Source organism: Leptonotus elevatus, chromosome 13, assembly GCF_054856555.1.
Source record: "Leptonotus elevatus isolate MCC_2025b chromosome 13, RoL_Lele_1.0, whole genome shotgun sequence".
NCBI classification, from domain to species: domain Eukaryota; kingdom Metazoa; phylum Chordata; class Actinopteri; order Syngnathiformes; family Syngnathidae; genus Leptonotus; species Leptonotus elevatus.
Genome location: NC_141251.1, coordinates 2,478,677 through 2,494,287, shown reverse-complemented (window position 1 = coordinate 2,494,287; position 15,611 = coordinate 2,478,677). Strand labels below are relative to the sequence as shown.

General features: G+C 41.2%; 1 long non-coding RNA gene across 4 annotated transcripts in view; it reads right to left on the bottom strand.

The window, feature by feature from the left end:
• Positions 1 to 15,611, bottom strand: part of LOC147163459 (uncharacterized) — a 73,408-nt gene that overhangs the window by 53,465 nt on the left and 4,332 nt on the right. For all 4 annotated transcript variants that reach the window (XR_015096879.1, XR_015096876.1, XR_015096877.1 and 1 more), the window contains 2 exons: positions 15,011 to 15,060; positions 3,244 to 3,482 (listed from right to left, as the gene is read on the bottom strand). This is a non-coding gene — a long non-coding RNA (uncharacterized LOC147163459). The remainder of the gene's footprint in view (positions 1 to 3,243; positions 3,483 to 15,010; positions 15,061 to 15,611) is intronic.

The following is a 15,611-nucleotide window of genomic DNA, read 5'->3' as shown; positions in this document are numbered from 1 at the left end:
AAACTCCACCCCCCCTTCTGTACCAGCTGGAGCGGGCATCTGTCAGCCGCACGCCGCGCCGCGCCACGCCGCCGATTACAGGCAACAAGGCCGACCTGGGCGGACGGCGAACGCCATTTTTAAACGACGTACACTTATGTAACACGGCCAGTCAGGAACCGCGGATCCGCTGAGGGTCCCAATGACAGCCCACCTTCAATCAACCTTAGCTTGATGTATACGATGCGTGAATCAGTCTAGCCTGATTTAGAGTCGGACAATTTAAAGTTTGGAGAAGTCCTGAAATTTGACCCCCAAAAATATAGACGAAAATGAAAAAAATCAATGAATGTGTCCTTGAGACTAGGGCTGTGCAATTAATCGAAATTCAATTACAATTTCAATTATTACTCTCCACAATTACAAAATCAGCATAATCGTAAAAAAAGAAAAAGAAAAGAAGATTATTAACACATTCACTCCCAGCCATTTTCACAGAAGCAATCCCCTTCACTGTTTTGCTGAATTTTGACTAATATTGTGTTCTATTGTTGCAAAACATGGAACCTACTAAAAGAAAGATTAGAGTCTCTTCTTCATCAGGAAAAAAAGTATTTTCTAAGTAAGTATGTTCTAGCAATAAAAACAAACAAACATGAGAAACGTATAAATACGTCTTTGGGACACTTAAAACATTTAAAATAGGATTTATACGTTTTGGGGAGCAAATGAGTTTATAGTAATTTTGAATTGTTTAAATGTATATATTTGCACTTTTTTATTTTTAAAATGACTAATTTAATAAATCTTGTTTGGTCCAAAAGGAACTTTATAGTGTTTCAAAGAAATGTATTTGTCTTAATATTTTTTTACACATTTAAAAATGTTCTTGTTTTGTCCAACAACAAAAAAACGATTGCCTTAATCGTGAATGTAATTATGACCAAATTCAGTGTGATTAATATTTTCTTCATAATCGAGCAGCCCTACTTGAGACTTTTTCATACGCCCAGTTTAGACAAATATGTCCTTGGGTTGTTCTCAGAAATCATGGTGACATGCGAGCCCAAAGTGGAACCAGTTAAAATGATATTTTTAAATCAATTATTTTCAATCAAACCTTCTTGCAGTGTACTATGAAGAAATAATGTTCACTCAGCCCGTCAGTTTAGGATACCTGCTTCTGTTTGGGCGAATTTTGTACAAGGAGTTTGTCAAAGTGCAAGCCCCAGGATTAACCCAAAATGGCCGCTTCCAACCAAAATGGCCCTCGTCCGGTTCAATGTCATGCATGGGTCCTTGAGACTTTTTCGTGTGTCCTGTTTTGACAGACACGTCCACCCAATTTTGTGTCCAAATCTGTATTATGTCATTCGTGTTGTTTCTGTTTCGACACACTATGACAAAAACGGTTCATTGCCTGACGTTTTATCATCGTGTTTGAGATCTGGAAGAGATAAACAACCATTTAAGATTTGAACTGTTGTTATGTGTGGATGACTGACAAGAGGGTTCCGCTTTAAACAGACGGAACACAGTGTCAGTGTCATCCAGTCTTTTTGGAGGCAAGAGACGAGGAAAACAAACACACTTGCTGCACATGGCAACATAATGACAAGGGATAGGCCGATCATCGGCTGGTCCTTGACTACTAATAATCGGTATCGGCCCTGAAAAAAACATATCGTCTATCCTTAATACCGAGAGGCCCAGGAAAATTTGTGTTCAATGTTACTTTTCGTAGATGCCGCAGGCAGGACGTAGTTTGGACACCACTGATCTCAACCCTCCGTCGCTTGGAAAAGCTCCACATCAGCACAACAAGTTTTATAACAAGAGGAAAGTTTGCTCTCGGCGGGCTTTAACGACAAGCTAGCGGCCTAATTAACGGGGCGGGAGCAGACCGAGGCATGAAATATGAATTAGCTGCCCACAGCTCGGCGCCGTGCGAGACGGTCCACGCGGCCTCTTGCCTGTGAATGTTTAATAAGAACAGCGTGCTAAACACGCGAAAACGAAGACAGAATCCTGCCAACGGGGGCCGGCGGAGGGACGCCATTAACGGGACGCTGGCATTGGGAGTTGGGCGGCGCGACAGACGAGGCGTGGCGGTTGTAATCCTGACGTTACGGTTCCCCACGCGCGTATCTGCCCGAATATGAAAACATCAGCATATGGCCGCCGACAGCACCGAGGCTAAAGAGTCAATTTCCCTCAAGCAACATTGGGACGGGGGTGACATTCGCTTCCGTACTGCCCCCTTGGACCGGCGGATAGACACAGCGAGACGGAGGTGCAGAAGAAGGACAGATGGCGAGATGCGCACAGGAAAAGGAAGCCTGCTTTTTTTTCTCGCGCCAGCGTGTCACGGCGTGGACGGCGCGCACTTGACAGAGAGTTTCATGCGGCGAGCAGGAAGGCGAAATCTGTCCGTCAGCTGCCAAAAGCTTTCCGGCTCGGCTCGGGTCCTGGGAGCGCTCTTAGAAAAGCCGCTGTTCCACGCCCATGAATTAAAGCGTTTACGGCCTTGCTCAAAATGAGCACTTTCTGGCCGTGCTGCATGTGTGCGTGGCAGATGGGACACAATATGGCACACCTACGCCCGGACAGATGTGGCACAGCACATAACACGAGCTGGGAGAGGACGGAGAAGCTCGACAACATCTGGACCTGTGGCAACCTTCACCATTAGATGACTTTAAAGGCCCGCCTTCACACTTGTTATTTGGTTCTTCGGACCGGACCCGAGCATTAAAGCGGACATGTTATGGAAAATTAACTTTTTAATGAGACACTTCTGCCTCTTCAGAAAATGAGAAAATTATAAAAGACAAATACATTAACTTCATTTGCTCCCAAAAACGTATAAAAAATTTATATTTTGAATATTGCCATGGTCCCAAAAACAAAGAGAAAGAAATGCTGACTGAAAATAAACCCTGTCGGGTTCTGAGGTCTGCAGACTCAGGTCAATTCGCCCAGAGTTTAAAGCAAACATGGTGAAAGGGCATTTAGCTGTTATGCTGCATGCAAATGAAATGAGCCCCGAGTGCAAATGCTTTTAAATCCAGGTTAAAAACTTTGCTATCAAGCTTGTCTAATCATCTCTAAATCAATTTCACAATATGGTCTTTCAGTTATTTTAGAAACTTGCCTTTCTTTACTTTGAAATGTTTTGAAAGTCTTCTGTTAATATGTGTAAAGTTGTTAATATAGTTTGCACTAAAAAAAAATTATCATACACACAAGAAAACTGATACCTACCACTTGCGTTGGCTTGTTTGACACAGAGACCCCACTAGCGATGTCGTCACGTGGCGTCTTCATCCCGCCACCGGCCGTTCTGAATGACAGATAGGAAGTCCCTCCTCCCCCGGTGAGACCTGTCAATCACTTGCTCCGTGGCAGGGGATGAGCCGAGGCCCGGCCCGACATGGGCCTGTCATGGCCGGCTGCACAGGGGAACGTTCCCACCGCTCCTGCTTAGGGACAGACTGGGCCTGCTGTGAGAAAATGCAAGGATGGCCGGTCAAGAACGCAGGACTCGAACAAAACCAACACTTGATTCACACTTGCAATGTTAAAGGTAACATTATTATAGCAAATATTGACGTCAGGAAGTCAAATTGCATGTTCTCAAAAATGTTGGCAAGTTTTGTTCTTTCCATACAACCACTGGAAGCTTTTTAAGTCAGTCTCAAAATGAGATATTTCCAATTTCACAGTGTAAGCAGGTAGATTTACGACGACGTATTAGGGCCACGTATAAATATTTTTTTTTCTTTCGAGGATGGTGACAATATTCGGAGAGAAAAACTCGCAAATTTGCACACACAAAAAAGGCGTAAATTTGCGACTTTACATTGTGACAGATTTGCAAGAAAAAAGTCAGAACCTTACGAGAAATACACGTAGCGCAGCGATATTCTAATGTGAGGGTTCGTTGGTGGATAATGGGACACTGTTTATAAAATGAAAAGGCAGGATGGAGACGGATTCATTCTTAATTTAAACTTTACTTGTCATACACGGAAGCTAGAGCGACAACACTTCCTGATCCTCTATCAGCTGACTAAACACTAACCAATAAGAAGCTGGCATACTTTAGGTAAATGCAAGTGAATGACGGAGAGCAGCAGATTCGACACATCAACTTAGCTACTTGTACAAAAAAAAAGAAAACCTATGAATGTGTAAATAATAATTCTGTAAACTTAAATGTACAAGTAAATATTTATTTTAACAAATTAACTTAAATGCTTGATCCTCTGGATGTGGACCTTTGCAAAGCAAGGCGTCTTTGTCACTGCCCGTACTCAACGCATCAAAGTGCGAATGCTTAACATCATGTGGTTAAAGCCATTACTATCTCCTTATTTAAAAAAAAATATTGGCGCAAACATCCGAGTAGTACGCGACATGTATTTCTTGTAAGTTTCTTTTTGCCACTTTATAAAGTCGCAAATTTGCAAGTTCTTTTCTCGGAATATTCCCCCGCCCTCTAAAAATATATATATTTATACGTGGCCCTAATACGCCGTTGTGTCGATTAGAGGTGGCTGCTACTAAACAGAAGTTTGCTACAGCAGTGACATGAGTCGACAGTGAAAAAAAATGTAGAATGACACATTACAGTGGTTAAGTAATTTTGTGTCCCCCTCCTGCCAGGGCTGAGATGGAAAATGAAATGGAAAAATTCTCAGATGCAGCAGCAAGTTCCTCTTGATAGTATTTAAGAAAGAAAGAAAAGAAAAAAAACGAAATCACGCACAGGAGCTGGAGCTCAATTAGACAATGACGGCACATTTTCACAGAAGAGCAAACAACGGCTCATTAGCCAACGTGCATTTTGTGTTGCCGCATGTTTAAACAGAACACAGAACACATCAATGAGATGTCAGCGCAAGGTATCTTAAATGTTAATGTGAGTACTCAGTGGAAAACTGCCAACAACATACTGAAAATATAAAGACGGAGAGAACCAAGAAATCCCCTGCTATAATTTGCCACAATTAATTGCCGGACGCCTCCCGCATTTGAATGAATAAAGCCATCTAATAGAAGCCCCCTCAGGTGAAACAAACCCACAGGCAGACGTGGCTGCAGTTACCTTTCAATGACTTCTCATAACATCATGTGAACGTTGATGTTTTCAGACCGACCACAGAGCGACAAGGAGCAAATTATAGTACTATTTTTAACCTGTTTATCCTCATGTGCAATGCAGAGGTTCTCATAACTGTTGTCACGCCGGACTAGCATTTTCCTATGGTGGCTATGAAGAGCAACTGAGAAAACCTTAATGCCTTCCATAGCACCTTATTTAAGGGGAAGTCAACCCCAAACATTTTCTTTACAATGATATGTTGTATGTGCCCCTACAAGTCTAAACACGGCATTCCAATTAGCATTGTGTTTGTGCAACACTAAGGAACTTTCAGTTGACATTGATTATGGCGGCGCCGTATGGACAAAAGCGGTCATGTTATGCCTGAAGGAAGACCACATTTCCCATGAGGACGAGTGCATGGCGAAGTTAAAGGCCAGGCCAATATTGATCCCTGACTGTCCTTATATCCGGGTAGCTTACCTTTTTCTTTTTTCTTTTTTCTTTTTTGTCTCCTCAGACAAAACTTTTCTGTTGTTTTGCAGCTTCTGCCAGGGAAGCAGTAATCGTGCGCCGACATTCAAATGGACTATTCCGTCTTTGTAACGAATGGGGAAAGGGGAAAGTGATGTATGCCATAACGCGGTCAACAGATTTGTAGTTTTTTGTGTGGCAGTGTTCCTACCATTTTCCTCAAAGTTGCTTAGTGCCGGTAAAAATGATACAGACCCCCTCAGGTCATGGCAAAGGTACCATTCCACTAGTTTTATGTCGATGTTTCATCAAAAGAGTTAGGAAAATATTTTAGTATGGTTGAAAAGTTCCTTAGTGCTAGTTAAAGGAGCAAAATCCATTGGTTGGCGTTTCTATCAATCTTAGGGGACGGCCATTTTGCCACTAGCTGTCGACTGAAAATGACATCACATTTGCTCAGGGCACAAGTAATGATCAATCAAAGCTCACCTGCTTTCTGAAACTGGTAGTGTTATTGGTGACGACGCAAGAGTTGAGTATGTGTGCTGGTATCGGTCTGAAAAAAGTGGCATCAAACGTCCCTAACGCTAATGTCATCTTAACAATAGCAGGAAGGGGAAAACTATGACGATCAAAGAAATATGTACCGGACCACCGGTACTCGAATTCCAACGTTTTCAACTTCTTGCCAGAATTCACATTCTGTCCAAATGACTAGAACTGGGTATGGATTCTAATTTCCTCAATCAATTCCATTTCAATTCACAAGAGCTCAGTTCGATTCTATTTGGATTTTTTTTTTTCGAGTTAAATTGTGCAACAAGTAGTTAAGTTCTCCAGTAATTGATAGATTCTTGAATCTTGAATCTAATTGTGATTCATGAAGTCATTTGGGATTTCCAAGGGGAACAAATAGTGACATCCATCAAACGGTGCACTGGATGTGGATTGACTGTTGCCCACGTGTTCTTAAGGCTACACAAAGACCCTTCAAATATGCATCATATCAGTCTTTTTTCGAGTCAACGGAAATCCATCCAAGCGTAATCCCACACTAGCGTCCGCATATCCGAGCTGCAAGGGCGGGAAACACCCCGACTTGCCGCTGCGGCCTCTTTGAATAATTAGTGATGTGTGTCAATATTGCGGGCCCATAGTAACCATATGGTGGGTGCGGGCAGACAGGCCATTGTTGGGAGCCGTGAAATATTGTGTATCCCTGCGAGGGCTGGAGCCAGCGGAGGCAGGAAGTGTTGTCGGGACTGACAGGGACATTGTGCGCCTGAATGGGCCGGCCCTCGGTGGCAGGGAGCACCGCGGACCCAGACAGAAAGTCTTGACCCTGGCGAGAAAGGGCCGATTAGGCATGGTGCTACGCGGGGGGGTGCGGAGGTGGTGGGGGTTGGGGGGGTGGGGGTGGGGGTCCTTGCCTTCATCCGCCCCCGCTGCCGCCACCCTCTTACACCCTGCTCACTGGCACACAACAAGACCCACTTAACTCTGCCTTTTGACTGAAAACATAAAAACTCTCATATATTCATGTCAGCCAGCACAGTCAGCGATGGGAATGGCCGTACGAGACAAACAGTGGCGGGAAATTACTAAGACTAAACTGGAGTTGATTTTTCAGGTATCTAGACTTTGAGTAGTTTTGTTTGCAAACGAGTTGTATCAGTACTTCTACTTTTAGCAGTCTTTTTAACACAAGTACTGTATCTGTACTTTTACTAATGTATAGTGAGTCCACTTGCCACCTCTGGAACCAAACAAACCTCCAGTTAGCACAGAGCAAAGTAGATATTCCCCCCTCGCGCTTACAGTCTTGATCAAAGCTAAACGCGCTAATTAAAAGTGCTGTGTCGAGCACAGATTGGAAATGATGCTCTAATGGCCGTCACATGGCTGCAGCATAATCAGAAGCGGAGCCATCAGTTCAGAGGTAATGGATGGCGGCCAACATTAGCCGCCGACATTAGCAAGCTGCGCCGCGCTGCGAATATCCAACTCGGCAAACATTTAAATCCTACAGAACTCTTAAAATGCTAATTGCCGTATTTGCAGACACTAAAGAAAAGTTAGCCACCATATTTCCGCAAATTGTACCCATTTATTTACTCAACTGCAGATGGGAGGAGGTGCTTAGTCCATTTTTGGAATAATAATAAACAATAGTACCAGTATATTACAGTTTATGTCAAGTGAATGTGGACTTCAAATTAAATAAAATAAAAAGGGCTATTACGCAGCAAAACAACAAATGCTCCGGAATGTAATGTCAGTCTTAGTTTTACTCTATTCTACAAAACATTAAAACACAACATTGTGGAACAATCCAATTTCAGAGGTCTCAAACACCAGAGGCACACAACATTGGGGAGAGATCATGTCACAGTCTAAGTCTAAAGAACATTTTTTTTTTAAATAGACACAACATTGTGGAGCGATCACATAGAAGCGTAGAAGTAGAAGTTCAAGTTTAATCAACAGAATATAAAAATCGGTCAAAGTCTAAGAAATAGAGGCACGCAACATTGTGGATTTTGGAGTTTATGTCTAAATCTAATCTACAGAATATAAACAAAGACACACACACACACAACATTGTGGTGCAATCACGTTCGAGTCTAAATTAAACACAACATTGTGGAGCGAGTACATGTCAAACAAAGTCTTGGTAAAGTCTATGCGATAGAACATAAACATGAACACACACAACACTGTGGGTAAATCATGTTAAAGAAGTCTAAATCTAATCTTCAGAACATTTAGCATCGAAACACACAACCTTGTGGATTTATAATCCATCCATCCATTTTCTGAACTGCTTATCCTCGTCAAAATTTAAAGCTGCAATATGGAACTTTTCCCCCCCAAAAATACAGTAATCTTTTTATTTAACCATTTACGACTGAAATGCCTTCTAATTAGTAGATGAACAGCTTAGCTGTTCACAATGGGTACTCCTGCAAGCCTCTGGCCAATAGTTTTCAGACTGGAATCGGGTTAGAATTTCCCGCGCCCTGTCTGCGGCTGTGACGTAATGTGCGTGGTGTATATGTGAAGAACGGTATGTGAAGTTTCATTTTTCATCAGCAGGTGGCAGTAGCGATTCAAAATGGAATATTCTACGCTCAGTAGATTTAATACAAGGATGCACACAACATTGTGGACACAACATGACAGCCACTATTTTAAAAAAATATTCTACCGTATTGGCTAAAGATGAAAAGTGATTCCCTGCCCTTCGAATGGCGACTGTTTTTTTTGCGCTAAATACTTGGACTGTTCCCGTTTAGCCTGCTTTGGGTCCACTCCCGCCGTCATCTACGACACCCCCGCCCCCTGCCAATTACCTCCCCGTCAGTCTGTCACACTTTGTAGCACAATAAAGGCGTGCTCAATTGATGCCCGTCCCGCCTTTATCCGCTTGATAAAGCACAACAATTAAGGCTCATGTCTCTTTGCTCAGGCCCCTTTGATGGCGCACAAAAAAGGGAAGCCGAAAGAAACGCTGGAGACGCTCACGTTAGAAACCAATACGATACACACACAGTGTACATCAAGAAAATTGTGCAAAAAGAAGTATATGGTATTATGCAAAGTCACCAGTTTTTTAAGTCAATCAAACTTTATTGACACATTCACCTGCAGAGCAGTTATGGTTGAAATGAATGGCGGTTTAGCAGCTCTGGAATGCTAAATACAAGAGCAAACTATTAGGGGAAAAGAAAATAGAACAATATCTTGAATGAGCGAAAAAAAACAACCAAGAATACAAAAAAATATTACATTAAAATTACATTTCAAAATATATCTAAATTATTAGGAAAAAAATGTCTTAAAAACAAAAAATTAAAACATAACTGCACAATTAAAAATTACAATTACTAAAAAATAAAAAGTGTGAAACTTGTTCACTTAAAATTAAATATGAATTTGAAAATGTGCATTATATTTAATAATGACTTCAAATGTGAAAATTAAAATGTAAAATTTGGGGGATTTTGATTGTTTATTAAGATTAAAAATATTTTTAAAAATGTGAAAAACTTTACATTAAAATTCAAAATTGTTCAAATTAGAAAAACCTACATAAAAATGAACTACAATATGAAAATGTATTTTACAAAAAATATTTAAGAGTGATGAAATAAACTACGCAAGGCTCTCGATCATTTTCTGTTAAAAATGTTCAGTTCACATTTGTGGTGAATTTTAACTCATGGCAAGTTTACGATACACATTTCAAAATGTAATGTTCACTCACTCGGCTAAAATCTTTTAGTCAAATCATGACATTGTTGTCGTGTATGTACAAATTTATGTTTTGTTTGTTTGTTTGTTTTCATTTCAAAATCATAACTTGGAAGGAGATGCATGCTTTTCATTGGACAACGGCAATATCTTTGAATGTAATTAGTGCATTAAATTAAATACACAAACTACAGACAAACTACCAACTAGTCCAGTCTGAGGACTTTGTTGAAAGATGTTGTCAGCTCTTCTGGAGGTTGAGTGATTTTTCATCTTTGACCTCAACTTGCAAACAAACACGCCCCTTCGTTTTCGCCACTCATTCACAAGCTATCCACCCTAAAGTGATGGACGGCGATCGCCACGGCAACGGTGGACTCGCTGGCCAAAGCCGAAACAGAAGGTTGCGGCCTTGTTAAGAACTGCCTCTATATGGACAATAACACGAACATATGACGAGTGAAAGTGTTGCTATACAGAACACGAGAGCTGGATTGAGTAGGAGGTACACAATATTGCGTGTTTGTGAAGAAACAGCAAAGTAAAAAGTGATTTAAATGTTGAGGTGGGATTCAAAAGTGTGGCTAATTACAGCGCAAAGACAAAAACAAGATTTAAAAATCCCAGCAGGATGCCGGCGACAAAATGCAACACTCTCACTTAGTGAGTTAGTTCAGCTGTGTGAAACCAAGAAAAATCAACATAGACTACCAAAAAGGGGAAAAAAAACATTTAGGAAACACCTGCACAATCTAACAAGAACCAGTACAAAAACAGGATGAAACCAGATTTCCTTATATTCCTCAGATGGATCAATCAATCAATCAAAATATTTTTTTAATATATATTTCGATGGCATTTTCTATGTATTGATCCGGAATCTGGAACTGACACAAACGGGTTAAGGTGGGGTTGAGGGGGCGGGGGTTCAATAGCTAATTCATACTTGACTTTTATGTGTTATCTATATTTTCCTAAATAGTATTTTCATTATGAAAATACAAAATTAAGCGACACACTAAACATTAATTGAATAGTGAGTTTTTATTTACATTATTGTGAATATCTAACTTTGGTTAACATAATTTTAAATACTTTATATTCCAACACAGCCAGTCAATATGGTCAAAAATAGAGTTACATTTTTTTTTGGGGGGGGGAAAGACGACAAGAAATAAGGCCTAAATGAGGCGTATGTCTCAAACTTGGATGCCCACAACGTTGTGGGGAGGATCACATGGGTTTCAAACATGGAGGGACACAACACCATGGCATGACCATAAGTCAAAATTCAAGTCTACAGGAAATGAACATAAAACACAAAACATTACAAGACTGTACATGTCCATGTGTAGGTACTGCTGTTTTGGTTAGCAACGTATATCTGCGCTAATCAACTATTGGAGTGTTGTGCAGTTGCTGGGTTCACATGGTTCTCAATTTTCATCCTGTGCCAGCAGTTACCTGGGAGTGCGCGCCTTGCCACTCAGCTATGTCACCGCAGACAAAAAGCGCTGACAGCAAAAGTGTGGAGAGAGTGATGAGACCTCCCGCAGACCGCCGTCGCGCGAGCTAACCCGACCTCGGAATCTCTTTTCTGGCTGCTCGGGAGCCCCCCAAGGCATGGGGGTCCTGCTGGGGGCTCTGAGCCTGGATTACTAACGGACAAAAAGACAAGCGCTGCCTGGACAACTCTTACTGCTATTGTTTTAGGATAATTACAGTGCAGAGTGGAACCCGCCTTTTGCCAAGTACAGAGCAGTATGTCAAGCTTAAAGCGGAGCGAATGGTTACCGCAGAGTAAAGTAAAGTATTCATATTTTTGATACAAACAAAATAAATAGAGCTTCTTTTTTTTTTTTTTACGAGGGAATACCTTACTTACTTTAATGCTTTGAGCGTATCACTTCTGTAATCCATTGTAACCTGAGTGTGTGTGTGTGTGTGTGTGTGTGTGTATGTGTGTGTGTGTGTGTGTGGGGGGGGGGGGGTCATATTAAAGTACAGCAAATGATACAAAAGGCACACATTGCTCCAAGTATGCTCACTTAGATGTGACGTTGTGCAGCACAGCATATCCACGACCATAAATACAGTAGTACTTATTTTGCTAATCCTAGTCTGTGCTGCCACCATGTGGTAGCATTGAAAAAATACTTTAAATGCATTCAAGTCTTTGGCCACTAGAGAGAGTTCTCCAATCACTATTTCACAGTGATTCAAAATAAAGTGAAGCTTTGGATTTTTGTTTTGTGTTTTTTTTTAAGCCTAAATTGGCCATTTTTCTATTACGGGCAACGATGCCTAGAAAAATATTGCTTTGGGTAATATACAACATGTGAAAAAGGTAAATAGGGCGGCATGATGTCCTGCAGAATTCTGTCTTTACAAAAAAATTTTTCAATAGGAAATCTTGTATTAAAAAAAAATGGCTTAGGAGTCAAACTGTTGTTACAAAACCTGAATCAACTGTACAGACAGTGTTTTTAAAAACATTTTAACAATCTTGATAGGGACTGTCAATGCAAAAATATTTATGATATTTAGCAAACAAAACAACCTCACTTTAATTATGAATGGCAGTCGTACTGGGCCACTGTAAAAAGAAGCCAACCAGAGTCAAACATAAAACAATAAAATAAAGTAACTTAGCATTAACTTAAAACAGGTCAAAATATGGACACACACCACATTGTGGAGCAAGCGATCACACATCAGGATCTAAATTCAAGTCGAAATGATGAAGTCTCCTTCTGGAGTGGCACAAGATGGTGCCATGTTCATCTTGAAATGTAAACTTGAACATGTGTTTCTAAATGTCAATTGTAATCCCTGGATGGAGACAGCTATGCGGGGGATGTCCCGGTCACCTGGTCCCGACTATCGCACCATCGCGGCCAAGTCTCTAAACGAGTGGCGCGAGGTTATTTCAGGATGTGCGGCTTTCAACTCGTTATCTGTGTTTGTCCACCACTTGTCCTTGTCTTCCTCCTCTTTGCTAAGTCAATACGCCATGTTGATTTGTATGCGTGTGTGTGTGTGGTCTTGTTTTTGTTACATAGTGGGGCCAACATTCTGGGACTTCACAGAGTTGTGGGGCCCATCCGTCCATGTGGGGCCATTATGTTGGGCCCCACAAGTTTAGACCTCTTTTTGAGGGTCAATACTTGGTTTTAGAGTTTAGGTTTGAATTGGGTTGTGGTTGAGGTTAGGGTAAGGAATAGGGGTAGGCAGTCATTTTTGATGGTTGGTGTAAGGGGAAGGGGCTAGAAAATACATTATGTCAATGAGATGGCCCCACAAAGATAGTACAACAAACCTCTGTGTGTGTGTGTGTGCGTGTGCGTGTGTGTGTGTGTGCATTACAACATTTGTCAAGTGAAAGTGGAGTTCAAGAAGTGAAGCCAAACTGGGCGTAACTAAATGTGGCAGAATATAAACGTGGCTGAAACACAACATTGTGGCAGCACAGAGTCAGAACCTAAGGCAAGTCTAAGTCTAGTATTCACAACGTAAACATAGACAAAACCAGAGCAATCAAATGTTGGAGTTGAAGTCTAAAACATTAACACACACATTATTGTGGAGCGGACAAATGTCACGGTCTAAGTGACGCAACATTGTGGAGAAATGACATGCAAGAGCAGAATCTACAGTGTAGTCTACAGAGCATAAAAATATATATGATATATAACACATACAATGTTGTGTGTCTGTGTTCATGTTCTGTTAAGTAGACTCAGACTCTGACGTGTGATTGCTCCACAATGTTGTATCTGTTTACCTTCTGTAGACTAGAAAACGTGTTTATGAAACGCACACACCATTGTGGAGCTATCACACATCAGGAGGGGAATTTGCATTCAAGTTTAGTTTGCAAAACAGTTCAAATTGGCTCAGTGGTTAACTTTTTGACTTATGTGTGAGCAATAGTGTTGATGAGACAATTTGTTACCAGAAGCTCATAAAATGGTATCGCACGAGCGCTCCAGAGGAAAGGAACCTCAGCAAAAGCACCCGGTTTGGCATGCGACTTATCAGGGACAGATAGCCGCCTCCCCTTCCTATGTTTGGTTCCTCCCCGTCGCGGCGGTTGGCCCTCGCCAGCCGAGAGGAACTTGTCAAAGGATTACAAGTCCTCCAAGACACGCTGTCCTCCTATTTCTGCTTCGAGCAGATTGTCTTTCCAGCATGTCAGTAAACACAGCTGGGCAAACACTCCAAGTCACTTCATCAATAGAGGTGACGAGTACGTTTTATTGATTGCTTTGCTTTAGCATTTAGCCTCATAGAATGCAGGTTAAATGTAGGTCTTAACTTTACAGTGGGCCTGTCTCTTTGTAAAAGCAGAGTGTATGTAAAAGTGATTTATTTGCATCTCAGTGTCACGATCATAAAAGCTTTAACTTTACAAAAAGTGGCAGAAGTATAATTTTAATGTTGCCAATTTCCACACAAATATAAAAACTTAATCACTGTAAAACATTTTGACTTAAAAACAGTCATTGTTAATTGAAGACGCCAGACATGCGATGCTGTCATCTAATAGCATTTTTGCTACTTTTGTTTAAATTCGTGTGATATAAATAAATATTGAATCGCATTGCTCATACTGTACTCCGCGGCTAACCCTTTTCAACGTTGTGTCAAGTTAAATTTCCGGTTGATGGTTTTCCTCAAGGACGTAAAAAAAAAATCCAACTTATTTTGTTTATGCCACATTCAACATGCTCGTGAACAGAGTACTAAACACCAGACCGTCTATCTGAAGAATTTCCTCCATGATTTGTATCACACACAATTAGGCTAGAGGGGAAATGACTAACTGCAGGAAATTGTGGATTGAAAAGATAGAATCAATTAAAGCAGTAATTTTGGCCAAATGGAAGAAGAAACTAAAGTCTAGTGGCCCCGCAGGGTTCACCAATTCCGGTCCTCGAGGTCTGGAGTCCTGCAAGTTTTAGATGTCTCCGCCCACTAGCACACCTGATCCATACAATCAGCTCATCAGCATGCCTGATAACAATCCTGATCTTTAGTACCAGGTGTGTTGGTAGGCGGAAACATCTAAAACCTGCAGGACTCTGGACCTCGAGGTTGGTGAACCCTGACTCGAATCTATGGAAAATTTGTATAGACACACACAAAATCGACTTGCTATGCATGTCAACAGCAAATGATGACTGAGTGGCTTACCTGTGAAATGTGGAAGTTTTCAATGTGGTCCTCCTGTGTGAAAGATTACCCTGCAATAGAAACATTAAAAAATATATATTTACTATGACTGGCATTCATGTGTGAATATTTAAATAACGAAATCACAACGTGGCTTATCATTCTATTAATTTTCTGTAGTGCATGAACATTTTCACAGCAGGTCGTCCACTGACCAGAGGGCGAAGGGGGGTTGGATGACCGACAGTTTCCTGATGACACATGATCACAAACGAAAACATATAGAGAATAACATGCTAGTCTGGGAGGGTATGGGTGGGGGTATGACAGACACTACACTACACTGACACTAGGGGGTGTTATAGCCCGGTCAGAACTTTTTGGAGCACCAGTTTACCCCCTCGAGAATTTTATTTGATATTCTAAACTACGTTTAAAAATTATTTTCTCAGCCTCAAACCTCAGAACTGTAGGCACATGTGCTAACCACTAGGGGAAAATCCTCAGGCTGTCACAGAATTTTCAATCGTTTTTTAAGACGCAACATGGTGCACCCAAAATTAAGAATGATAAATAATTTTTGTTTTAATTGGTAAAATGAGGTTGCTGAAGCGGAGGCTTT